The 27909-nt window shown below is 41.5% G+C and overlaps 1 long non-coding RNA gene across 3 annotated transcripts in view; it reads right to left on the reverse strand.

Annotated features, from left to right (window-relative positions):
• Positions 1-27909, reverse strand: part of LOC113918629 — a 63532-nt gene that overhangs the window by 23735 nt on the left and 11888 nt on the right. For 2 of the 3 annotated variants that reach the window (XR_003518626.1, XR_003518625.1), the window contains one exon: positions 26764-27184. This is a non-coding gene — a long non-coding RNA (uncharacterized LOC113918629). Of the gene's footprint in view, positions 1-7348; positions 7545-26763; positions 27185-27909 lie in introns of those variants that run through there. The other variant, XR_003518627.1, reaches the window with a different exon arrangement.

The raw sequence follows: 27909 nt of genomic DNA on the forward strand, positions 1-27909 counted from the left end.
TCTGTATTTATCCTCACTTCCTCATCAAGGTATCAGTTTCAAACCACTTCTCTCCATCTCTATGATTTCTTCTTCCCCTCTTCCTTCTCTTCTTTCCCTGTTATTCTCCCCTTCCATTTTTTTCCCACTTTCATATTTTTCCCATGAGGAAAAAAAAATGCCCTACATTAGCTGATGTCTACTGGAAAGAGCACCAAAGTTAGAATCCAGCTCCCTAGATTGAAGTACCAACTCTCTAATGATATATCTATATGATATAGATAATAATGCTTTTTCTCAGAGTTCGTAAACAATTACTAAATAGCTACAATGCACTGAGCACTGTGCTAGGTATTGGGGATATATTAGTGATCACTAATAATTATATACCAGCAACTGTGAGAGGTACTCTGGAAGATGATACAGAGTGCCATCACGGCATCTGGCATGAAGGTTCATCTTTTTCAGGAGGGGGCTTAGAGTTGCCACAAGTGTATGACAGAACACTGTGAACTATAAAATCATACAGAAATGTAAATTATAATTTATATTCTGATCTATTTCTCCTCTGTCTCATTTCCTCATTCCTTTTCCTTCTCTTGTTGCTTTTGGCGGGGGGGTGCCTCAAATCAACTCTAGGTTCTCTCTCAAGCAAGGATTACCATCTATAGATTTAATGCAAGGTACCCAAACCAATACAGTAACTGGTATCCAAACCCATCTATAGATTCAATGCAATCCCTATCAAAATTTCAACTGCATTTTTTAAAGAAATAGAAAAAAAAATGATTCTAAAACTTGTATGGAATCACAAAAGACCCTAAACATCCAAAGCAATCTTGAGAAAGAAGAATAAATCTGGAGGTATCACACTTCCTGATTTCAAACTATACCTCAAAGCTATAGTTAGTCATCAAAATCATATGGTTCTAGCATAAAATCAGGCACATAGACTGATGGAACAGAATTGAGAGCCCAGAAATAAACTCATGTATATACAAGCAACTAATCTTTGACAAGGGAGCCAAGAATACCCAGTGTGGAAGAGATAGTCTCTTTGGGGACCCTGGGTGGCTCAGTCAGTTGGGCTTCTGCCTTTGGCTTGGGTCATGATCCTGGGGCCCTGCAATCAGGCCGCACATCAGGCTCCTTGCTCGGCGGGGAGCCTGCTTCTCCCTCTCCCTCTGCTGGCCACTCTGCCTGCTTGTGCGCTCTGTCTCTCTGTCAAATAAATAAATAAAATCTTAAAAAAAAAAAAGATAGTCTCTTCAATAAATGGCGCTAAGGAAACTGGATAATCACATTCAAAAGAATGAAACTAGACCCATAATTTACTCCACTGACAAAAATTAACTCGAAATGGATTAAGGACTTAAATGTAAGACCCAAGACTATGAAACTCCTAGAAGAAAATATAAAGAAAAAATTCCCTGACATTGGTTTCAGCAATGTTTTTTTCATATGACACATAAAACACAAGCAATAAAAGCAAAACTAAACAAGTGGGACTACATCAAACTGAAAAGCTTCTGCAGAACAGAAGAAATGGTTGATCAACATAATGAAAAGGCAATCTACAGAATGGGACAAAATAATTGCAAATCATATATCTGCTAATGGGGTTAATACCCAAAATATATAAAGAACACCTACAACTCAATGGCAAAAATAATAATCCAACTTTAAAATGGGCAAAGGACCAGAATAGACAGTTTTCCAAAGAAGACATACAGATGGCCAACAGGTACATGAAAAAGTGCTCAACATCAGTCATCATCAGGGAAATGCAAATTAAAATCACAGTGAGGTATCACTTCATACCTATTAGAATGACTATCCTCAAAAAGACAAGAAATAACAAGTGTTGGCAAAAATGTGGAGAAAGGGGAATGCATTGTTGGTGGAACATAAATTAGTATAGCCACTATGGAAAACAATATGGAGGTTCCTCAAAAAACTGTAAATAGAACTACCATATGATCCAGCAATCCCATTTCTGGGTATTATCTGAAGGAAATGAAATCACTATCTCAAAGAGATATCTGCCCTCTCATGTTCATTGAAGCATTATTTACAATAATCAAGATATGGAAACAACCTAAGGGTCCATTGATGGATGAATAAAGAAAATATGGTATGTATATACAATGGAATATTATTCAGCCATAAAAAAGAAATTCCTGTCATTTGCAACAATATGGATGAAACTTGAGGGCTTTGTGCTAAGTGAAATCAGTCAGAAAGAGAAAAGCAAATACAGTATGATCTCACTTATATGTGAAATCCAGAAAAGTCGAACTCGTGGAAATAGAGAATAGAATGGTGGTCGTCAGTGCTGGGGAGTGAGGGAAGGTTAGAGGAAATGGGGAGATGTTGGTCAGAGGGTAAAAACTTCCAGTTATAAGATGAATAAGTCCTGAGGATCTCATGTACAACTCGGTAACTATAATTAACCGTACTGTACTATATACTTTAAAGTTGATAAGAGAGTAGATCTTAAACGTTCTCACCAAACACACACACATAGAAGACAACTATATGAAGTGATAGATGTGTTAACTAACCTATTGTGGAACTATTACACAATATATATGTATATCAAGTCATCATGTCATATACCTTAAACTTACACAATGTTATGTATCAATTATATCTCAAAGCTGGAAAAATAAGATAAAATAAAATAAATAGAACTACATCTTTATATAATCAGAAAAACTCTTAGTAAACATTTAGGGAGAATGGGATGGACTACAGGGTTTGGAAATAAAGATGAATCTTCAAGAATTTTTAAAATAAGGTAAGCACTTATTCAGCATTTATTGAATATCCACACCTGCCAGATGCAGTGTCAGGCGCTGAAGATACAGTGAAAACAGACATGTGCCCTACTAGGTATTTGCCCCAAAGATACAGATGTAGTGATCTGAAAAGGGACCTGCACCCCAATGTTTATAGCAGCAATGTCCACCGTAGCCAAACTATGGGAAGAGCCCAGATGTCCATCGACAGATGAATGGATAAAGAAGATGTGGCATATATATATACTATGGAGTATTATTCAGCCATCAGAAAGGATGAAATCTTACCATTTACATTGACATGGATGGAACTGGAGGGGATTATGCTGAGCAAAATAAGTCAATCAGGGAATTAACCATTACTGTATGGTTTCGGTTATATGAGGAATATAAGAAATAGCACAGAGGATCATAGGGGAAAGGAGAGAAAAATGGAATGGGAAGAAATCAGAGAGGGGGACAAACCAGGAGAAACTCTTAACTGTGGGAAAGAAACTGAGGGTTGCTGAAGGGGAGGTGGGGGGATGGGGTAACTGGATGATGGGCATTAAGGAGGGCACTTAATGTGATGAGCACTGGGTGTTATATGCAACTGATGAATCACTGAACTCTACCTCCGAAACTAATGATGTTCTATATGCTGGCTAATTGAATTTAAATAATAAAATAAAGACATGGGCTTACCCTCATGGAGCTCTCATCTGGAGGGGAGGCAGCTGAGCACATAGCACACTGTGACAAGTGCTTTGACATGAGAAGGACTGAGGAGAGTAAAAGCCAAGTGGCTCCTAAACCAGCTTGGAATGTCAAAGGAGGCTTTGCAGCGGAGACAAGGTCTGAGCTGGGTCCAGAAGGACAGTTACCGAGCTCACCAAACTGAGGGAAATACATATCACCTCATAGCAAACATAAAAATAGCTACAGAGCAGACGATGGACTCTGAGAAACCAACTGAGGGTTCTAGAGGGGAGGGGGGTGGGGGGATGGGTTAGCCGGGTGATGGGTATTAAGGAGGGCACGTTCTGCGTGGAGCACTGGGTGTTATACGCAAGAAATGAATCATGGAACACTACATCAAAAACTCATGATGTAATGTACGGTGATTACCATAACATAATAATAATAAAAAAAAAAAAAAACAGTACAGAGCAGGAAAAGTCTTTGGAGAACTCCAGGGAGAGCATTTCAAATATTCCAAGGACCAGAATGTCTTCTCTCCCTAGAAAAGCCACAGAGGAAGAACACAAGATGGCAGTGGTGCAATGGGATTGCACAAAGCAGGGAGGCCTTGAAGCGTCTGACAGAAACTGCAAGTCTAAGACAAGGTGACAAGAAATGAGGGGGGCTCACTTGCCCCTTGGGGTGGGAGCTGGACAGAGCGAAGTGATAGAACCTTCCTGGAGTACAAGGCAGCATTATGTACCGAAAGCCTCAAAAATGTCCCTGGTTTCAGACCTAGTAATTCAACCTTTAGAAATGGATCCTAAGCGAAGATTTTCATACAAGGATGTTTATGATGGCATTATTTTCAAATGTTGAGGAACTGGAAACAAGCCAAGTAATGGTTAGATGAATTGGAGCACAGTAAAATAGCAGATGACAATTATAATCATGCTCTTAAATAGCACTTAATGATAAGGAAAATGCTCAGGATATAATTTCAAGTGCAAAAAATAGGATACAAAACTGTATGTATGGCATGATTCATTTTATTAAAAAAACGTATCTATGTATTATGTATATATGTGTATGCAAAGAAAAAAGACTAGAAGGAAAACTATCAAAATATCAGCAGTGGTGGCATTACAAGTGGTTTTCATTTAATTCCTTAAGCTTTTCTTTATATTCCAAGTTTTTATCCTATGTATGCCCTGCTATCAACAGGGAAAATTACAGGCATTATAAAAGAAAATGTTAACAGAGGCTATCTCTAGAAAATGAGGTTAAAGTTGACTTTTTAAATTCTTCATGCTATCCAAAATATTTTCTCAATATTTCATGCTATGACTAGTTATGACTCTTTAAAAGAAATCACTGAAGAGCTGTTTTTACTAGGAACCCAGAATGCTTAGGAAACAAGCTGCTATTTTAAGAGATTAGTGATTAAATCACCTGCTGAGAACAGGTGTCAGCTTAGCAGAGAATGATATGGTCGCTCCCTCCCCTACCCTAGCACCAGAGGACCTCCTATTGCCCCTCCACATTTTCTGCCCCATGCACCTACCTTTGCAAATGGGAAGTCGGCAGGGCTTTTGACCTTGATCTGTAATCTGCTGGCTTAACTTTCTTATGCCTTTTCTCTGTAACCTGGCATTAAGAGGGTTTGCAGGTGGCAGGGCAAGGCCAGCCCATTAAGCCTAGCAGATACTCCTGGAGTGCTGGGAGGGGATAGCCCACATAAAGGGGATCTTCTAAAATGAGTACTTGAATCCCTTTGTGTAAAGATCTCTTCTCCTCATCGTTCTTCATTTTTGCACCCAATTAGCTAACAACAATTTTTCAGCAAGCACATCCCTAGCAAGTAAGTATTTGGAGGCTGGATCACTTCCCCTATCTTTCCTTCTCCTCTATTAGTTGGGCTCTGTGGATTTTGAAAAACATTCTTTTGCTGGAGGAGACAGAAGCTACACTCCGTGTCATTCTCCCGGGTCTTTATCATCTACAAACATTGCACTAAATTTCCCAAACAGCAGGCCTACACCTTCCATGCTCTACTTGCCCCTAACATAGCTTTTTAAAAAACTTTTGCTTGTCTTTGGCCTTTTTTTTTTTAAACCACAAGCTTTGGCTTGTTCTGAGCTCTAGCCTTCCTGACACTCTCCTCACAGGTATGACAGGCCCGGGCCAGACATTAGTTCTCACTGCACCCCATCTCCATGGGATTATGTTCACCTCACGGTCTAAAAATGTCGACTATATTTTGTTTCTCAGATTCTGTACCTGATCTATAGTGTACAGATCTCGAACCCATTTACTGGATGCTTCCACCTAAAAATGTCTCTGTTTTCATATTCCTTTTGTGCTGTGTGATAGCAGCTTTCATGGTTTTATTCCCCTCCCCCGACTCCTTCCAATTTTGGGTGGAATCTCTCAAGTAGGTAGGTGTTTCCTGTCAAACAAGTCTGCCCAGATTTATGCAGCGCACTCAGTAATCTCTGCCAGAAGGGCTGGTATCAAAAGCCACAATCTAAAAACCAAAGCCTGCTAGTTAACAGTGGGAGTAGCCAATACTTCAATTTTCATTCTTCATTATTCTTCACAAGGGGCAACCTTTAAAATGGAAGGTGACATGTTTATAGCTTCTGCACACCTCTCCTCTTAGCCTTCCATGTATTTTATAAGGGCCTTCAAAGCCAATAAAGATATATATGTGGCAGGGTTCTACTAGCAGCGCTCACTCCTTCCTATATAAATCTATAGGTGTGACTATTGATCAATAGTACTGATATATACTGGTGAGTGTCAGCCACATCCTGCTTGCCTGTGTGCTCCAGCCTGACAATTCGCTCCTGCTCCCTGTGTCAGCCCACGGGGTTCCCCTGAAGGGAGTTGGTCACCAATGCCATGACTCACCTCTTCCTCACTGGGCGGGAACGGCCTTGTGGGCTCCTGCTCCAGCCGGTACCCTGCCACTGCTGTGCTCTCTCGCTGTTGATGAGCGTGGCGCTGCTAGGCAGAGCACAAAGCTGCACCCTTGGCCCCAGATCTCCTCTGCAGAGTTGGGGGAGACCCAACCAAGCCTTCCACCCTCTCTGCAAGCAGACAGAACCCACTGTGCCTGCGGCGTGTACTGCTTGCTTAGGCAGGAAGCTAAGCATAGCACACCCTGCAACAATTCCCTTGGCTTTCAGACTTTCTGCATCCTTTGTGGCTCTCCCTGTTAAAATGTGCTTGTTCACCAGTTCATTCCCTAGAAAATCCTTTCATAGTTCCCTTAAGAAAACAGCTCTTATTGGGACGTCTGGGTGGCTCACTCAGTTGGGCGTCTGCCTTTGGCTCAGGTCATGATACCAGGGAACCTGTTTCTCCTTCTACCTGCTGCTCCTCCTGCTTGTACTCTCTCTCTCTCTGACAAATAAGTAAATAAAATCTTTAAAAAACAAGAAAAGAAAACAGTTCTTATTGAATGTCAACTATACTTCAATAATTAAAAAACAAAAGAAACAGCTCTTAAATCAGCTTAATCAGAGCAAATTGCCTGCCTCTCACTGTTGATAATCTTTAACTCTAGCCAGTTCTCAACTTCAAATGTTTAAGAAGCAGCAAACTGAAAACACACACACAATGGTCATGATTTTCCTCACACCTCTTCCCACCCGTTCCCTTTTGCTGGGTCTCCTGGAACCAGGCACTCAACAGGGGCTTCTGAAATGCTCTCATCCTCACCTAATCCGTGTCTTACTTATCCTTCAAGAGCCTCAAGTCTCAGCTCTACAGCTATGAAACTATTGCTACAGAGGAGACCTCCAAGACAATCTCATCAGTCTCATCTTTTATCTGTAGCAGGTACGAATTTTCACTCACTCACTCAGATGTGGAAAACGTGACATTATTATGCTGTAACTGACCTTGGTGCTAAGGGCTCATTTCCGCTTCATCTTGCCAGTGCAGGGTAATTCAGTCGCCTTTAGGTTTTTTCTCTTGGCTCCCTTCGGGTTAATACTCAACCAGTTCAGGATTCTCTCTGTGTTCTCATCCTCCAACACCCAACACAATCAGAGGTCAGGTGGGATGTGAGGTCCAGTTTAGGTTCCATCCTGGCAACTGGAATGAGGAAATGGAGTGTCACTAGAGTGTCCTATCTCCATGCTAGTCTCTGCTAGTCTATTGCTTCATCCTTATGGCCAGGCATTGGTGTCCACTGCTGCTGTCAGGGTCCTTCAAAGCCTCCCAAGTCAATGGGCTGCCTTCTCCGTACCTAGGCATACAAGATTTAGCAAATAAAAATATAGGAGACAGGTTAAATTTGAAGTTCAAATAAACAACAAATGATTGGGGGGGGGGGGTGTCTAACCAGCCACCAGCCCTCTCTCAGTACTTTCTCATAAAAAAAGAAGTGGAGGGACAAAGACTTCCAGGCCTCCCCTATGGAGGCAGGCCTTGACATAGCTCATCCCTCCTGCTATGTAGGTGGAAGGAAAAGCCAGAAAGAAAGCCACCCCTATGTGTTTGACATTCAAGCACACTGTGACCTCCTCTAGCAAACAAGAGCCCATAGCCTGGAATCCAGCCAGATTAGAAGATCCTCTTCATGTTTAATAGGTGTTGAGTGTTTAGTTTGGGATGATGGAAAAGTTCTGGAGATGAATAGAGGAATGATTGCACAACAATGCAAATGCACTTAATGCTAATGAACTGAACACTTAAAACAATTAAAATGGCAAAATTTTATGTTGTACATATTTTACAATTATTTTTAGAAGTCCCTCTTCATGGAGAGAAGGGAAGTAGGAAAAAAGACAAACACTGCCTTCCCAAATCATGGATTAAAAAGTAGGGAAGCATTCACCTCCTCTGCCTTCTAGCAGTGCCCTCCTCTATGCTTTGGTTTACCCCTCAGCTGGAGGTAAGATTGCTGCCCCCAGTTTGACCTCATCTGTAACAACTGCTGTTGGAAGAGAGTCAGCTGCTGCCAGGAGCTCTGCTAGAAATTGAGGAAGTCCCTCCTCGAAGTCCCAGCAAACCTCTCCTCACACTTCATTGGCTCAAATTGGGTCTCATGCCCATTTGTTACTCAATCTCTGACAAAGGGGATGAGAGTCCCATTAGACCAATCAGGCCCAGACTTGGAACCAAACAGGGATCAGGCTTCCCCTGAGCAGTAGGCTGTGGCAGAGTAGGTGAGGAGAGAGGGGTTCCTACCCAACAATGGGCCTGTTGGGAACGGGACAGGGAAAATGGATAGGTAATCTAGCATCTGCAACCTGCAGACTAGGTAGAGAGGAACTGCAGTGTCTGTACTTACTTGGGTATTCCCAAAGCCTCAAGAGGCAAGAAGCTGAGAGTCAGAAGCCAAGTATTCGGGGCACCTGGGTGACTCAGTCATTAAGCATCTGCCTTCAGCTCAGGTCATGATCTCAGAGTCCTGGGATCAAGCCCCACATCAGCTCCCTGCTCAGAGGGAAGCCTGCTTCTCCCTCTCCCACTCCCCCTGCTTGTGTTCCTGCTCTTGCTATCTCTCTCTTTGTCAAATAAATAAATAAAATCTTAAAAAAAAAAGAGGCCAAGTATTCCATTCTGTGACACCTCCCATGCCTACCCACCATCCCTCCCCCCCGCAAAAATAAAAGTCCTGAGTAAATTCTATTCAATCAATTGGTGTGAGCTCTGCAAGGCTGAATCCTTAGGCACTCTAGCCCTGCTCATTGTACCCCATCCCTACCCCAGCCACCACAGAGCCTGTTTTGCTCAGGGATCCCTGGTGTTCCCCAATGATACTCCCTGCAGGACTGATGCCTTCTATGTCCTCAAACATACAATTGATTAGATAGTCGCTAAACATGTGGAATGAGGCGTGAGACAAAATTACATGGATTTGGGGGAGACTTAAAATGAATGTAGGCAATCCAAATGTTACAACCCACTAAAAAACAGTAGAATAAACTGAAAATGAAAGTAGAATTCAGTATCTAGTGTTCTTTCAGGTCTGGGAGCCCAGAAAAAGAAGTTTTATAAGAAGTTTTGAAAAGCCAGAGAAAATAGTACAAGCCTCATCTAATCCAACAGAGATTCTTCCTAAAATAAGAAGTGAAAAGGGTGGCTTCCCTAGGGGAAGGATGGAACCTTTCTAATAATATTTGAGTGTACGTTCACAGGTGCAGAAACGGAAGGGGGTCTGGGAAAGATAGTTAAAAATCGACATGCTGTGCAACAAACAAAACAGATGTGAAGGAACATTTCTCTGAGGACTTTGTACCTGACCCCCTCCAGTAAATATGCCACACATCATTTGAATACCTTTTAATGCTTAAAAACCTATAATTTTCAGAAAGTGTGTCTATGACATGGTAGTGTGTGCTTACTTATTTGGTAAAGTGTGTTAATCACTTATTCAACAAATATTTTCTAAGCACCTACTATGTACTAGGAACAGCCTTGGTATGTGTGTCTCTTATATAAATGTGGTATTATAAATGTTTAAGAACCATCTGAAGTGAAAATATGTTTTCTCCATACTCTTTAAATATATCTACACCAAGGCATTTTGATTAGTTTTACCTACTTGTTTCTTTAACTGTGCATTGAAAAATTGGACATTAAATTGTTTCTAGATTAATTTCAAGGTTTGTAGCAAAATTATAGCTTTTACAGACATCAAAGCTATAGCTCAGAGCTATCGTAAAATAATAAGCAAATATACTAAACTAGGAAAAGAATGTGGCCATTTTTAATGGAGTGTTCTTGTTCATTATTAGATATCAGGAAAGGATAAGTAATATAAATTCTCATATCATTTTTTTTGAGAGAGAGAGTGAGGAGGGGCAGAGGGAGAGGGAGAATCTTAAGCTTAAGCACCATGCCCACCAAGGAGCCCAACGCAGGGCTCAATCTCAAGACCCTGAGATCATGATCTGAGCTGAAATCAAGAGTCAGATGCTTAACCAACTAAGCCACCCAGGCACTCTCATATCAGTCATTTTTACTTATGGAAATAATCATTGTGATAATCTTCAGTTCTGTCTATTGATCTGTTTGATAAGTTGGTGTTTTATTATCTTATTACTTGTACAAAGAATTTCTTTGTGGACCGGAATAGATATTCCTCTGAAGATCTACAAAAGGTCAACAGGTACATGAAAAAATGCTCAATATTGGGGTACCTGGGTGGCTCAATCAGTTAAGCATCTGACTCTTGATTTCAGCTCAGGTCATGATCTCAGGGTCATGAGATGGAGCCCCATGTTGGGCTCCACACTCAGCGGGGAGTCTGCTTAAGATTCTCTCCCTCTGCCCTGCCCCCGCTCTCTCTCTCTCTCTCAAACAAATAAATAAAATCTTTTAAAAAAAGAAAAATGATGCTCAATATCACTAGTCATTAGGGAAATACAAATTAAAGCCACAGTGAGATATCACTTCATACCTGTTAGAATGGTTATCATCGAAAAGATAAGAAATAACAAGTGTTGGCGAGGATATGGAAAAAAGGGAACCCTTGCACACTGTTGGTGGGACTGTAAACAGGTACAGCCACTAAGAAAACAGTATGGAGGATCCTCAAAAAATTAAAAAGAAAACTGCATATAATTTTATGCCAGCAATTTCATTTCTGGGAAATATCCAAAGCAAATGAGAACACTAATTCAAAAAGATAGATGCACTCCCATGTTCACAGCAGCATTATTTACAATAGCCAAGACATGAAAACAATCTAAGTGTCCACTGATAGATGAATGGATAAAGAAGTGGTGATATATATACATACAATGGAATATTATTCAGCCATAAAAAGAAAAACAAGGAAATCCTACCATTTGTAACAAGGATGAAACTTGAGGGCATTGTGCTAAGTGAAATAAGTCATTTAGAGAAAGACAAAGACTGTTATGATTTCACTTATATGTGGAATCTAAAAACAAAGCAAAACAAATTCACAGAATAAGAGATCAGACTTGTGGTTACCAGAGGCAGAGGATGGAGGGGGAATGGAGGAAGATTATCAAAAGATACAAACTTCCAATTGTAAAACAAATAATTACTAGGGGTGGAACGTACATGATGTCTATAGCTAACACGGCTGAACAATGTTTAGAAAAGTTAAAAGAGTAAATCCTAAGAGTTCTCACCACAAGGAGAAATTTTTTTCTTCCTTCTTTTCTTCTTATTGTATCTATATGAGAAGATGGATGTTAACTCTACTTATTGTGGTAATAATTTCACAAGATATGTAGATCAAGCCATCATGCTGTATGCCTTGAATTCCTACAGTGATATATGTCAATTATTTTTCAATAAAACTGAAAAAAAAGAATTCCTTTGCAAACAATATAAGCTAATTTTCATGTGCTATCTGATATATACTCATAAATAGAAATTTGCTATATTTTACTGTGCTTTATAACCTTTCATAAATTGAATTTTTCATTTTCAAATTTAATCAATTCCAATTATTTATGGCTATAATTATGTTAAGTAAGAAAATGATTGAAGTTAAGATTTTGAAAAGCTGGCCATAAATTGAACAACATTAGTTTTAAATGGAACTATTCCATTGTGGATTTTATTATTCAGCCATATGAATAATACTGATAGAAGTTATCCATTGTGAGCATAATCATTTTTATTTAATTGAGTTTTACATTTGTCGATACACACTCCGGTTTAAATATAATATACCTATAAAAAAATACTATTCTCTGTGAACCGTGAGAGACTATGGACTCTGAGAAACAAACTGAGGGTCTAGAGGGGTGGTGGGTAGGAGGATGGGTTAGCCTGGTGATGGGTATTAAAGAGGGCATGTACTGCATGGAGCACTGGGTGTTTTACGCAAGAAATGAATTATGGAACACCGCATCAAAAACTCATGATGTAATGTATGGTGATTAACATAACATAATAATAAAAAATTCTATTCTCTGGATGGCTGTGGTGCAATTGTGCAATCCTTATGCGATATCAATCTAGGAAAAACAGTGTGGAGTATTTAATGCATCGAGTTTGGGTGGATACCTGCAACCTGAATAAAATTATGTTTACTGGGGTCTTGTTGGCAACAAACCAGTTTCACTGCTACACCTACATCTTTAAATATAGTTCTGGGACTATACCATTGGGGTCTGGGAATGCAATTTAGGAGGATGCCAAATACTGGGAGCAAGAGCCCCAACCTCAGTATCCTTGGAGAAGAAAAAACTGCAATCTGATGGAGGCTGTGGTTGTATTACTTAAGGATTCAGTTTTATCCTTATTTTGACATGTAATTAGTAAGTGATGAAAGGAGATAAACAAATATCTGTCTAATGTTAAAGTTCTGTGCACTTTCCACCATATGTTTCCTTGGCTATGTATGACCAGGAATTTTGTCCAGGTCACAGGCAACATGGATTTGGAGTCCATTCTTCCTACTTGCCCACCCCCAGTGATCCTAGACCCAATTTGGACATTGTGTTTGGTTAAGTAGCATTTCCATCTTTCCCCTTTATTATATATCCCTCCTGCTCTTCATGTCTTTCAAATCACTGTCTTCTGCCCCACTCCTCTGATTATGTCTAATTCATTTGGAAAGTTAACCTTTCTCATTTAACTTTTCATCAGCAGTGGGGTGTGGTAGAAAGAGTAACTGGCTTTTTATCATCAGAGACATCTGGATTGGGGCTTCAGTACACTTGATTTTGGGCACTTCAGTGCCCACTTGATTTGGGGCAACTATAACTTCCTAATGTAGTCAATGACAAAATGGAGATGATGATGATGATGATGATGATGGTGATGATAAATGGAAATAGTAATATCATCAGCCTGTGGTATAAAGGGGACCCCATACTTCAGTATAACACTGACTCTTGCCCCTACTCTTTGATACCATGTTCCTGTTTCATCACCAGATGAAACCGGGAGACTTCCCAGTTTTATCGCTTGCCTCATACGTTTGCATATAGTGATTTCTGTACACAGTTTTCTGGGGTTTTTTTTAAGATTATTTATTTCAGAGAGAGAGAGGGTGCACATGCAGGGAGTGGGGGAGGGTCAGAAGGAGAGGGAGAGAGAAAGCCAAGCAGACTCCAGACTGAGTGCAGAGCCCCACGCGGGGCTCAATCTCACCACCCTGAGATCATGACCTGAGCTGAAACCATGAGTCCAAATCTTAGCCGACTACACCACCCAGGCACCAGAAAAAACAGGAAAAAGATAAATATTTAAAGGATTTCGGAATTAGGAAGTCTTTTTCAAAGCATAAAAGCATTGGAAGAAACAAAAAGCAAGTTGCTTTTATATAATCCCTGCCCTATTAAAGCTAATATTCTAGCTATTCTCATTTCTGTATTCTTCCAGGTAAACTCTAGAATAATTGTGTTATCATCCCCCTGAATAATACTATTAATACTTTGACTAGGATCATGTTAAACTTGTAGCACTGTGATCAAAGCTGAAGCCAGGACCTGTATCAGCAAAGTGAAGGTTTTCCCAGAAACCCCTAGCAAGTTTCTGCTCACATAGCAGAACCCAAAACTGTCACAGAAATGACTGCCTTTCTTAGCAAAGGAAGCTGTAAAAGATGTTTAGCCTCCAGCTTCTAGAATGCAGGTGGAAAAGGGAGATGAGAATGGATGTTGAGTGAGCTCACCAGCAGGATCTGCCACAAAGTCACATGGAAGAGGACACTGAGGCAGGAGCTATTTCCATGAGCACCTGGGCAAGACCAGACACAAAGATTAATGCTGTGGGATGCAGGCAACATGATGCACATTGCTGAGAATGCCACTCTGCCCCTATTTGTTGCAGGCAGCCGAGCAGCTTCAATACTCTGAGGACGGGGAGCAGCCACTAGGGAGAGTAACTGTGCCTTACAGATCAAAAAAGTCTGGGGCAGCCAGCAGAGCAGTGGTCTTGTGAGAGGCCTCTCTCAAATGCCTGTGGGTATTGCATCTTTGGGCAAATTCTGCTGGCTGCCTACGCAACAGTCATGTCCCCTTCTCCAGGGCTAACAGAACAGTTTTGTTCTGTCGGCCATGTTCCCGGCCATGGATGAATGAATTCATCCCATCCATGGAGGAATCATGTTTGATCAAAACCCATCATGCAGTTGCAGTCCCCCTTGGACAGTGATTAATCTAGAGGTGGGCAATATGACCCAGCTTTGGACAGTGAGATGTAAGGGGAAGTCTGCTGGGAGTAAGTTCTAGAAAAATATGTCTTGCCAGAATAAAAAAAAAAAAAGTACACATCCCTTGCATTCCTGCTCCTTCCTCCTGCCTTGAACATGGTTACGTGTGGACATTATGCTTGAAGCTATGGTTCTTCTGACTTGCATCCACAAGGCAACAGTCTAAGAATAAGAGAAAGTTTCCCAGGTTGGCGAAAGTGGAAACAGAACCTAGGTCCTTGATGATTTTGAGAAAGCCAGTGTGTGTCACTCCTGGAACTGCCTACCACTGGAATGATGATGGGAAACAATTAAATGTATTTATCATTTAAATCACTGTTGGAGTTGTTGTATTACTTGAAACTGACAGGATTTCTGTTACAACCCTGAAAAAGGAGAACAGAGCAGAGCATTGTGAGTTGGCTTGTTCTTGAGTAAAGACCTGGGACGCAGAAGATGTCAAGAGAAACATATGAGCTAGCAAAATCTGGGTATTAATTATGAATGTGACCTCTTCCCGATACCCACAGGCAGTGAGTCAAGTTATACCTAAAAAGTAATTTGAGAAGAAATGACATTTTTATATAATACAGCCTTCCATTTTAGAAAGATAATGTATTTATCAATTTTTTAAATCTCTTCTATCCCTAAGTTTTACATTTTTGTCATATGTGCCCTACCTATGTCTTGTTAGGTTTATTCCTAGATATTTTGTGTTTGAGGATGTTGTCTCTCTCAAGATGTTGGGGTTCCCTGGGGCTCTGTCTTCTGCTCTCTTTCCACCCCACAACTGCCCTGAATGATACCTCTTCCTACTTCAACCTGCTCTTTCTCCATTCTGGGAAAATATCCTTAACCTCCTAGGTACATAGACTTTTTCTTGGATTGTTTTTTGGGGGTCATCCAACCCTGATTGACAGGAAAAGGTAACATTTGGAATCCAGTAGCTTGAGGTTAAAATATGTCATATCAGCAATTGCTAAACAACAGTACATCAGATTAGGTCAAGAATTTGTGAAATGTTTGTGCCAAGTGAAATGTCAAAGCACAAAGTGTGTGAAAGAAAAAAAATCTCTGTGCCAGTCAAAATGTCATTCTGCCTTGCAACAAGTAATTTATTCCTTTATTGCCATTCTTGTTTCACATGTATTAATGTTGCCTCTAAGTAATTGAAATTAATAGTGGCATTATCAGTGATTAAGGGCAAAAACTAAAGAGCTAATTTAGAATCACTCAGTCAATTTGGGCTCTTTTTGAAAATGGAATTTGTTAACCCAACCTTAAAAATAAGCCCTTACCTGATTGTCCAAAGCATTCACACTGCAGCCATTATTTGTTCTGTTAATTTTTGTAATATGTCAAAACAAGGCACAGAAGATAGTAAAGAACAACCGTTTTTTAAACACTGTATCTGAGGAACTGCAAACACAATAGAAATGCTATAGATATGATTACCAGATCAGGTAGCCCTCAGCAAATGTAATGCCAGTAGCTTGTTGAGTTGATTATGAAGCAAACCTCCATAATGTTTGTCACCATTTTCCTACTGGTTTTAATTTCTAAATTGGCAGAGCTTCCCAGAGAACATGGCTTCTTTCCATGCCATTTACTTTCTTGGAGAGCAGCTTTCTGTTGCATAGTCATGGCCAAACAGTGAGGAACAGGTCCTGCTCTTGATGTTACAGTTGCCCGGTTAATAAACCAAAATGTTTCTCTGTAGACATCAGGGCCAGAACTAGGGTGAGGCCATGGAGGTGCCCAGAACTGCCCTTCAGGAGGCCCCCATTCTCAGGTGCCACCCTGCACTTATATGGCCCTCAGGTGACTGCTTCCTTAAATGTTCCCTAGGCAATGCACTTGCCCCACCCCTGTCCTGGTCCTGGTAGGGCATTATTGTTGCCCTTGGAATTAAAGAAAAGGACCTGGGAGTAAAGAACAATTCTGTAAGTCTTCCAACAATGGTAACTGAGTTCCTACCCAATTATATTAATTCCACATATTAAAAATTGAATATGAATTTGAAGAGTAATAAGAAACCTGCAATTGCTAAAATGAGAAAAACTTCTCAAAAAGAGAGTCCAATTAATGGCTCAGAATGGGCCCAACAGAGTGTAAGGACCATGTGGGACAACCATGTTGCAGAGTTTGGGTCTCATGTTTTCAAATTTGGAGCTCAACTTTATCAGCACAAAGAGAGATGGTCAGATTGAGGAAAACTGACAAGAGAATTACAAATAATCCAGAATTCCAATTCATTATGTTAGAGCTGTAGATATTCTCCAGTGACCCTAGTGTTCAATGTTCAGGACACCCCTCCCTAGAGTCAGGGCATGTGGAACAAAGTATTAATCATCAGACAGTTGAAAATGAGCATGGAAAGAGAACAAAGGGGGTGGGGGGCTGTCAATGACAGGAATATTTCATCTACACCAGGGAGAAGTCCTGCCTCAAGCCAGAATACTCTGTGTATCTCTTCACTTAACAAATATAAATTATGCATCTACCATGTTACCAGCAAACCCTGTCATCTCTACTTTCAAAATGAATTCTAAATCCAGTACTTCCTGCCATCTCCACAGTAACTAAGTCAAGCTCCATCTTCCTACACCTGGGTTAATGGAACAAGCCCCCCAACTAGTCTCCCGGTGTCCACCCTCTCCCCGATATAGTCCATTCTTTATCCACCTGTCAGACTGCTCCTTTTAAAATGTGAGTCAGATCATGATATACCTCAGCTCAAAATCCTCCATTGACTTCCTACCTGTTGGAATAAAACCCCAAATCCCTTTCTTGGGCTGCAAGGCCTATGTGATCTCACCCCAGCTCTCTGATCTTATTTCCCACCACTTCCCACCTCACTCATTCCACTCTAACTACAGATGCTTCTTTCCATCTCCTGGGACACTCCAAGATCACCTTTGCCTCAGGACCTCTGCACATACCTCTCCTACCTGAATAATTTATCCCCAGATATCCGCATGGCTCGCTGTGCTCAATGCTTAAATGTCTATGCTTAACTGTTCCCTTATTGTGGAAGCTTCCATGACCACCCTGTCTAAAACAGCATCCTTCAATCACTTCCTGTCCCTCTACCCTTAAGAATTCTTCCTTAACCATCTGACAAGTTTTCTGTCTTTCCCCAGTAGAAGGTAAGCTCCATGAATTTTACCTGTTTTTGTCTATTGCTATATCTCTAGTTCCTAGAACATTGCCTGGAACATGATAAATGCTCCAGATATATTTGCTGAATTAAGGGTGAATATACGTAGTTTATGTCATAATTCTGGTCACTAGAGAGGAGTATTGGTTGGTGGTTTGGGACTTTTCTCTGGTCTTAATTAAATAGCTTTTGGGGACTCTTGATCTCCCTTTGCTTTTTTTTTTCAGTTTTTTTTTTTTATATGTAATAGGTCACTGGCATATTTATGATTATCTGATTTTTTTTTTTAGTTGCTCACTTCTACATCAGTTGAGTTGTGACAGGTGAATGTAGGGCAGCCATTCAGCAGGGTCTATAGGCATATCAGAAAACATAGCTGACATGTCTAGCATATATATAAATCATACCAAGCTTATACCTTAGTTTACAAAACTGGGATATTGCCTTAGATTATTATCTAATAATCTTCAATCCACCTTCTTCAATGTGGCCTCTTCTCTACCTTTAGTTCTAGGGTTTGTTCTGCCAGTCCTCAGGTGTTTTTTTTTCTTCAATTTTTGGGGTATTTAGGATGATTTGATAGTTATCTAGTTGCATTCATGGGAGGAGGCAAGTCTAGGGTCCTCCTACTCTGCTGCCACCTTCCCCTCCTCCAATCTCCCATTGCTTGCTCCACGCCCAGCATGGAGCCCAACGTGGGGCTTGAACTCATGACTCTGAAATCAAGACCTGAACTGAGATCAAGTGTCAGATGCCTAGTTGACTGAGCCATCCAGGTGCCTCTCTCTTTGCTTTTTGATGGACTAGGTAAGGTATGTGATAGGAAAAGAGGGATCAAGATACAACCAAGATTTTTAGCAAGAGCAAATGGAAGAATGGAATTTCATTTCTGAGTCAGGGAGGAGCAGATTTGGAAGCTGGGACCTGAAAATCTACATTTTTGAACATATGAAGTTTAAGATGCCTATTCGATATCCAGTGGAGATGTTCACTAGGCAGTGAGATATGAGTCTGTAGTTCAGGGGAGAGATTCAGGCAGAGCATAGACATTTGCAGCATACAGAAGGTATTTAAAGTCATGGAAGTCTGTTGATCCTCTTGGGGTAGGATCAACAGACTTAGGTAAGAGTAGAGTTCTGAGGACTAAACCCTGAGATGCTCTAGCATTAGAATTCAGGGAGATGAGAAAATAGCAGTGGAGGACACTATAAAGGGGAGCAGAGAAAAAAAGTTACCAGTTGAAGAAGGACAGGGGTCTAGGAAGGATTTTTTTTTTTAGATTTTATTTATTTATTTGAGAGAGAGAGAGGGGATGAGAGGGGGTAGGGTCAGAGGGAGAAGCAGACTCCCCGCTGAGCAGGGAGCCCCGATGCAGGACTCAATCCCAGGCCTCCAGGATCATGACCTGAGCCGAAGGCAGTCGCTCAACCAACTGAGCCACCCAGGAGCCCCAAGGAGGGATTTTTTTATGTATGAGAAATATTATAGTATTTCTGATGCAATGGAAATGATCCAGTGAAAAGGGAAAAATTAATGATGGAGGAGAGATGAACAATTGCAGGAATGAAGTTCTAGAGTAGGGAAGAGGGGCTGGATCCAGTGCAGAGGTGGTGAGACTGACTTACATAAAAGCACAAACAATTCACCCATAAGCAGGAAGAAAGGCAGAGTCTATGCCAGAAGGTTTGTAAGTGTGGTGGTAGGAGCCTGTGGGAGATTTTTCTGGTTGCTTCTATCTTAATGAAATAATCAGTCGGAGGTATTGGTAACATGAAGGAATAGAAGGGTATCTGATGTTCAAAGGAATATATTGGGTAGGTGAGGGAGTAGGACGTTTGAATTTTTTTTGTGGTGGCGGGGAGTGCAATTGTTGAAATGACTGGGTTGAGGATATGGCTCTAGGAGCACTGATTGAGGTGAGAATGGTGACAAGACCACACATGTGACTGGTTTTTCCTGATACAATCTGGGGCTGACACATGTGTAAGGGACAACCTTAGCTACTGTTCCCTGAGCAACTCGAGTTTGCCGGACAATCTGTACATCTCTCTCCTTTAATCCACATGAAAACCCTCCAACAACCCGAAGAATCACAAATGAAAAAAGCCTCGTAAATTTTTGTTAACTAGCTCAGGGTAATACAACAGTATGGATACAGGATTCAGACTTGGCTCTTCTAATCCCAGAGCCAGACTCTTTCCTGTGTCTGTGCCACACCTCTCCAACTACTTCACCTGCAAGCTTTAGTCCATGACAAGTTACAAACAAGGCGGACCAGGAAGTCTTATGGCTCAACTTTTGTTGTTTGAGCCTGAAGCAGAAGTCTGATCCAGAGGCTAAATGCTGCAGTTTTATGAGAGAATAAGCCTCTTTTCACTCTTATAGATTAGTGTCACTTTGGGGCATTGAAAACCAACGTGAAGAGTCAAGTCTAACAGTTAAAGCCTATTTGGGTTTGTTTACTTCCGGGGTATCATTAGTGGCCTGCCCCAGCAGCTACCTTTGTCTTATGGTAACAGGATACCCGTGGAGAATCCTGTAGCACAGGCCAGGGGACTTCTTGGCCATTTGCCATTTTTTTTAAAGATTTTGTTTTGTTTTGTTTTAATTTATTTACTTGAGAGAGAGAGACAGAGAGCATAGAGGGAGAGGGAGAAGCAGACCCCTGCTGAGCAAGGAGCCGGATGTGGGATTTGATCCCAGGCAGACACTTAACCTACTAAGCAACCCAGGCTCCCCATACCATTTACCACATTGTAACCCCGTACTTCATCTGGAAAAATGTGAGGCCTGATACCCTGTCTCTGGTATTCCCAGAGTATTCTACTGCAAGTCTAGGGTTTTCTATCCCCAGGAGGCTATTTATGCAAGTGATACGGGAAGAAAGTAGAGACATGAAAGTTTTCACAAAGTTCATTTCTTGCTTCAGATGGAAGAAATTTGCATGCATTCTGCTTTGTAATAGTTCTACTAGAGAGTAAGAGAATCCTCAGTGTTCCAAATGAGAAAATTGCAATCAAATGTCATTGCTGTTACTCATCTAAACCAGAACCATCCAATAGAAGTTTCTGCAATAAAGGAAATATTCTGTCTGTGCTTTCCAATTCGGTAGCCATTAGTCACATATGGATGTTGAACACTTAAAATGTAGCTAATAAACTGAGGAACAGAATTTTTAATTTTATTTAATTTCCATTTATTTAAATTTCAATTTAAGCCATCTGTGGCTAGTGACTACCATATTGAACTGCACAGATTTAGATTATAAAACAAGAGGCCAAGCCACTTCACCCCTTTGAACACAGTGACCAAGTTTGCCCATAGAACCTTGCCATGAAGACCCTTGCTTCATTAGTTCCTCCTAAGAAAGGAGGGTCTCCACTGCTCATACCTTCTGGACAAAAAAACAGAAAGCCCATGTGTAACCATATTCTATTACTGCCACAAATTACTGTAAACCTTGAAGGTTAGAACCCACATTTACTCTCTCAGTTTCTGTAGGTCAGAGTCCAGGTACAGCGTAGGTCAACAGGGTTCTCTGTTTAGGGCCTCACTAGGCCCAAGTCTAAGTGTGGGCAGGGCTTCATTCCTTTCTGGAGGCTTTGGGGAAGAATCTGCTTCCAAGTTTATTCAGGTTGTCAGCCAAATTCATTTCCTTGCTGTTGTAGAACTGAGGTCTCTGCTTGCTTGCTGATTGTCAGCCCTCAGCTTTGAAGGGTTCACATAATTACACTGGATCCACTCACATAATCTCCCTATTTATGGTCAATTGATTAGTCACCTTAAGTACATCTGCAAAACCTTTTTTGCCAATTGTAATATAGCATAAGCACAAGAGTATTATCAGGGAACAAAAACCTTGGAAGCAAAAATCTGCCTATCACCACCAAATAGCAGAGAAAACAGTGAGACAATAGCTAGCAATTATTTAGTGTTTTCTAGAGTAGAAAATAAAAAGGACTTACTGGGAAAAAAAAATTTAAAAACAACCTCTTTTGAATATTTTCTTTCTCTTAGAATCCCGAGTCATTTGTCTCACTTCATCATTATGAGAAATGGGCCAATGGTAGCTATCCCTGATCTTTGTCAAGGATCCCCAGACATTTCAGGGTATATGCCTTGGAGGGTCTCAGTCTTCAGAATAGCCTCCAGCAGAGAAAACAGAGTGCTACACCACCTTGAAGGTTCTGTCCCATCACAGCAGAATCTACCAGCAATTTTGAGCCCTCTTTCTGGTTTAGCCAGTGCTCGGTTAGATATTAAGTCCTGATAAGAAGTGGAGGCTGTTAATTAATGAACAAACCTTACATGCAAACTAAGCCTACTCAGCTTCAGTTAGCAAATTCCAGTAAGAAATGTAGTGAATGGAAAAATACTTTCTTCTAATTAGGTGAAAAGAAACACTGAGTTTTCAAGTCCAAAACAAAGAGCTGCTTTGTGTTTGTCCTCCTCCTGGAGAGAAGGGAGAAAGATATCTTTGAGCTAGGAGTTCAGGGAGAGAGAGGGCTGAGGGAGGACCAGTCTGTCACCTGAAAGAGATCAAAAGAAGGACAAGCTGCTGCATTTTCCAAGAGTAAGAACCAGGTCTGGAAAGAACCCATGAGAATTCACTTAGGGGGACACAATGTTGAGAATGTGTAAGAACCAAGGTCTGGGTGGAGAGGTCACCAGGAGTGCTCAAAGCTGTCTACTTGGTACTTACCCCAGGTCCACCAATTCTACCTTCCTTACTTGAGGCTGGCTCATGCTGAAGCACCAAACAACTTACAGCCATGTTGTATCCCTTTCCAGCTCCAGGCAGAGGCCTCTCATTGCTGACTAGACCGTGAGAGTGGACAGCATCTAGCCTCGGACACCACCTGGCACCCTCTCTGCAGGGGCTTAGAAATCCCTTATGCTGGAGTCCCAGACAGGTTCTCTAGACTAGTTAATGGTGTCTTATGACCTCTCCACCACTGGCATGGTTCACGTCCACCCTGAATGGCAGCCCCTCCTATGGACTGTCTTTCCCTGGTACCATCACCTCCATCTTCCCCTTGGCTCAGCCTCTTATGTTTTCCTTCCCATAACCCAACCCTTTCTGCTGGCCTTCTGGAGCCCTCATCCATTGATAAACTCCCTTTCCTATGAGGTAAGAGCCTACTGGGCTCCTTTATCCTCCTGTCTTTTTTTTTTTTTTTTTCAAGATTTTATTTATTTGTCAGAGAGAGAGAGAGAGAGGACAAGCAGGGAGAGCTGCAGGCAGAGGGAGAGGGAGAAGCAGACTTCCTGCTGAGCTGGGAGCCTGATGCAGGACTCGATCCCAGGCCCCTGGGATCATGACCTGAGCCGAAGGTAGACGCTTAACCGGCTGAGCCACCCAGGTGTCCCTCTTCTCCTGTCTTAACTGAAACATGACCCTTGTTGAAGGACCCTGCCTTTCCTGTAGCACCCTGGGCTGAGGATGCTTATCCTTCCATTCTTCACACACCCCAGAGCTATGGGAAAAGGGGCCTGGTTTCTCTTCTGGCTCCACATTACCACATCCAAACCCTTGTTCTTCATTCAGTTATAAAAATTCTCCACCCTTTGCTGTACCCCTGGTTTTCATCTGTTCTTCTCTTGGTCGCTCGTTCCATATTCACTGGAGCTCAGTGAAACTCTCCTTCCCAGTCCTGCCAAGGTTGCTGGTGACCTCTACCTCCTTTCCCTTTCACCAGCCACTCCTGTGGCTTTGCCCTGAATGTGATCATTACCCACAACTGTTTCAACTCTGCTAACTTAAACTCTAATACCCCACGAAAAACCATTACCAGACCACTTTCTAGTTCTCTCTTTTAAGAAAAACAAACAAAAACAACTACTCTTTAGCCTCATTTAGAGTACTAAGCCATGGGTTCCCTGATTCTATTCTAATCTATCTCCCATCTGCTCTCACTATCTCACCTACTTAGGTGCTGCTCATTAAACTAGCATTTCACCACTGTCTTCCACTGAACCAGTCAGAGAAGGCAACACCTGAGAAGAGGCAAGCTTATCTGTAAACTCAGGAACACTAAAAATAATGAACAGCGCTCTGTATAAAATAAATATTAATAAAATAACACTTCTACTAGTGTTCCCATTATCCAGATAATCTTAAGATTTTCCCAGGTGCTGGCTAATATTTAATGACTAACAGGTCTGAACAAAAAGCACATCAGAAGCCTGTAGGGAAACTCTACTTGGATTCTGATAAAGTCCAAGATGCTAACATCACCTCCCAGTTGGATTTTGAGCAGTGTTGGAGCAGTAGAACTTAGAATATCCTATCTGGGAACAATTTAAAACTTTATTATCCAACAAATGTGTTTTCCATCAGCCCTATCCTAATGCCTTCTCAAAGAATTGTCATAATGTTTTCAGGGAATTATTTCCATTTCAACCTAACTCTCCATCCATCTTGTATCACCTTTCTTCTTTTACCATATAACGTAGAAACGTATCTTAACATCGAACTATAAAAAGCCGTTTATATGCAATATTCTTGCCAAAATGTATTAATGCTAACCTTCAAATCACATCTCTGCAGGAAGCCTTGACCATAACAGGTAGGCCTTGCTGTTAGGATGACAGGCACCTTTCCCTCTTCCTTCTCCGCTTTGAGCTGTGACCCTCTAAAGCTGATTCCAAGAATGTTATGATGACACAACTGTCAAAGTTTGCATCCAGTAAAGACTTAGGCAAATGGTTGCTAGGAGATTGTAATGAAGAATAGGAATGGAGGGCAAAAATGCTAGAGATGAGGGAAAAGGGAGACCCAGTAGGGGATCAATAACAAAAGACAAAAATCTGAGCCAAATGTAACAGGCTGAGCCCTGTTACAGGACAGGGGTTGAGGGGTCATGGGAAAGAGCCCACTCAAAAGAACTGGACCAACAGTAAGGGGCTCTGTGTAAAAGAAGCTCATTGAGGCCTTCTGTCCACTGAGGCACAAGAAGGATAGGAGCACAAGTCCAGTCTCAGGAAACAGACTGGCAGGATCAAGGTATGAAGCAGGCCCCATCCACCCGGCAGACACACAAGGACAAGGCTTTCTACATGGCATCTGTGACCTGGGTACCCAGGCACAAGAGAGCTTGGGAGGAATTACCCCCTCCCTGATGGAAGATGGCTACAGAGAGCATGGCACCTCTGCCTGCAGGTTTAAAAGAGCCAAAATGTTGTAAAACAAAAACTACTGATCTGCCAGTCTCCTTTTGAAAGGTGTGGCACTCATAAACAGCTCTGATGATACATTTGGGTAAAGGTTAATCTTCATTCATTCATGGATCATTTACTGAAAACCTGATATGTGCTAAATGCAGAGCTAGGTGCTGAGGAGACAAGGACAAATATATTAATGTAGAGGTATTCACAGCCACCTGCTGTCCTTCTACCAACACTCCTAGCCCCTTTAAGGAGCTCATGTATTAAATTTGTGGAGCCTTGTTGTGCTGATCAGGAGAATGGAAAGAAGAGAAAAACTGGAAGACGTCAAGGGAGACCATATGATAAAGAATTGAGGCACAGATGACTGGAGGAGTAGAGAGCAGAGATCTGGAGGAGGGGGAACAGAGAAACAGAAAACACATGAGTGAGGATGGAGTTGAGGTGGTGAGAAAATTAGGAACAGGTGGGTCAATGAATGGATTTGTGGATTTGGAGAGACAGATCATTAAAGGCCAGAATAGCATGGTGGGAGAGAAAGAGAGAGAGAGATTGTAATTTCTGCCCATGGTCTCTTGGAGACTTTTTTGTGACTAGAATTGTGTTTTACTCTTGGATGCCACATGATGATAAAACTGCTTACAAGATGACCCCGCTTTTTGGAGTTTACAAAATAAGACATGGTCCCTGCCCTCCAGGTGCTCAGAGTCAAACAGAAGAACAGTCATTTAACATAAAATAAAACAATAAAACCTTGCAAGTGCTGTGTTCTACAGCTATATAGGGCATGGGGTGGCAAATGAGAGAGGCCACCTAGCTCAAGGATAGCCAGATGTTCTCTCCACTGAAGCTTAGGAGGGGATTTTTTTTTTTTTTTAGCTCCCAAATCAATGACCAAGAGCAACCTATGCCTCAGTGTTGGACTAGAAGAAGCAAAAAAAATCCAAATTCTCTCCTCAAACTGATCAGAATTCTATCACCTCCTATGCTCACCAGAGTGTTGGGCAGAGGCCCACTTGGGCTCACTGAGGGCTTCCTTTTTCAACTGAGAGCTCCCTGGGCAGGACGTATCTTCTTTTCTACTCCGGTATCACCTAAACAAAGGAAAATGTGTGTAGACTGAGGTGTTAGCATAAGAGAACTCAGTACCAAATCTCGTAAGCATGGAAGGGGAAAACGGATGAATGCTAAATGAAGCCTGAAATTATACATGTGAAACACAAAGTCAGCCCCAGAGCTGCTGCAATATTATAGCTGAGGTTTGCATTGAGTTTGCTACCCCCAGGCAAAGGGAGGACTTAGAGTTTCCAAGCAGGGCTGAAGCAATCACTTTACTGGTTTGCGCCAGCCAAGTGACTCACTCTCAAACCTGTTTAATATGAAACAGCATTAGGAGACTGGATATAGCCTCAGGGAGATCAGCTGCTAACCAGCTCAGATTATAGCTGCAATCCCTCAAATGCGGGCACTTAGAAGTTTCTCCACTTGTCTTCAGTGGCACACAACACTGTGCTGGAAAGACACTGTCCTTGAAGTAGAAAGATCAAGGATCTGGTTTCCATTCTGTAGCAATTTGTCATGTGACTTGGGCCAGCCTCATCTGGAAAATGAGGCTGATGCCTTGTCCATAAAATGGGGCAATACCTTCCTTGCCCACTCCCTGTGGTGGTTTTGAGCACTGAATGAGAAATATGAAAATTAAGCGAGGTGATGAAAATGGCAGAGAGCTGTGTACCAGGTATTACCATTACACACAGGATCATAAATCTCCTTTTTATGCTTTCATTGGTACTACAGGGAATTTCCTTAAATGGCAGGAATGAGGAAATAAACACAACAAGAATTTTGCTTCATACTTTAATATCAACAGCGTTGAAAGCACCAATTTAGCCAGTTATTGTGGACTTTTGTCATCCAGGCAGTAAATTGGAGTCTTCTCAAGAAGATTAGAGCTCCCCTCCTCAGTGTTATCTGAGGCTATCCATCAGACCATCTCTGATATTTTACAGCAAGAACTTTAAAGAGATCCCTGTTAGAGAAATTTATCAAACTATTTCTCCCATTTGCAATTACAGGGACAAGAAAATAAACAAAAGGATCTTTCTTTCTTTCTTTTCTTTGTTTTCTTCTCCTCCTCCTCCTGTCTTTCTCCTCGTCTTCTTTCTTCCTTTTTTTTTCTACTCCCATTTCTATCTCCCAAACGAACTGTGTGATGTGGGTGAGGTGAGTGAAGCACTTGCCTGGGATGAATATTTTAATTGGGCGCCAAAAAACCTCAAAAATCAAGATAAATATATATACGTTATTTTTATTTTTTATTTTTTAAAAGATTTTATTAATTTATTTGAGAGAGAAAGAGAGAGAGCATGGAACATGAGCAGGCGGGGGAGGCAGAGGGGAGGGGCAGAGGGAGAGAGAGAAGCAGACTCCCCTGCTGAGCAGGGAGCCTGGCTTGGGGCTTGATCCGAGGACCCCAAGATCATGACCTGAGCCGAAGGCAGACACTTAAACACTTAACCAAATGACCCACCCAGGCGCCCCATATACATTTTTTTAAAAGATGTATTTATTCATTTGAGAGAGAAAGAGAGCACATGTGTGTGAGCAGGGGGAGGGGCAGAGAGCAGGAGAGAGAGAGAGAGAGAGAATCCAAGCAGACTCCCCACAGAGTGCAGAGGCTGAAGTAGGGCTCAATCCCAGGACTCTGAGATCATGACCTGAGCCGAAACCAAGAATGGGACACTCAACTGACTGAGCCACCCAGGCACTCCAGGATAAATATATTTTAACGAACATTTTTAAAAACAAAATTAATGCCAAAAAGCCATGATGAGCAAAACATCGAAATTTTAACTAAAATCAGTGGCAGTGCCATGCCAGGACATATTGAAGCCTGAGGCAAGAGGAAGAAATCAGTAATACTAACCCTGTCTTAAGATTTGCTTTTTTGTGCCTCATAGATTTTTGCCTTAATTTTGATGTATCATAGATAGCGATTT

This window comes from Zalophus californianus, chromosome 1, assembly GCF_009762305.2.
Source record: "Zalophus californianus isolate mZalCal1 chromosome 1, mZalCal1.pri.v2, whole genome shotgun sequence".
NCBI classification, from domain to species: Eukaryota; Metazoa; Chordata; class Mammalia; order Carnivora; family Otariidae; genus Zalophus; species Zalophus californianus.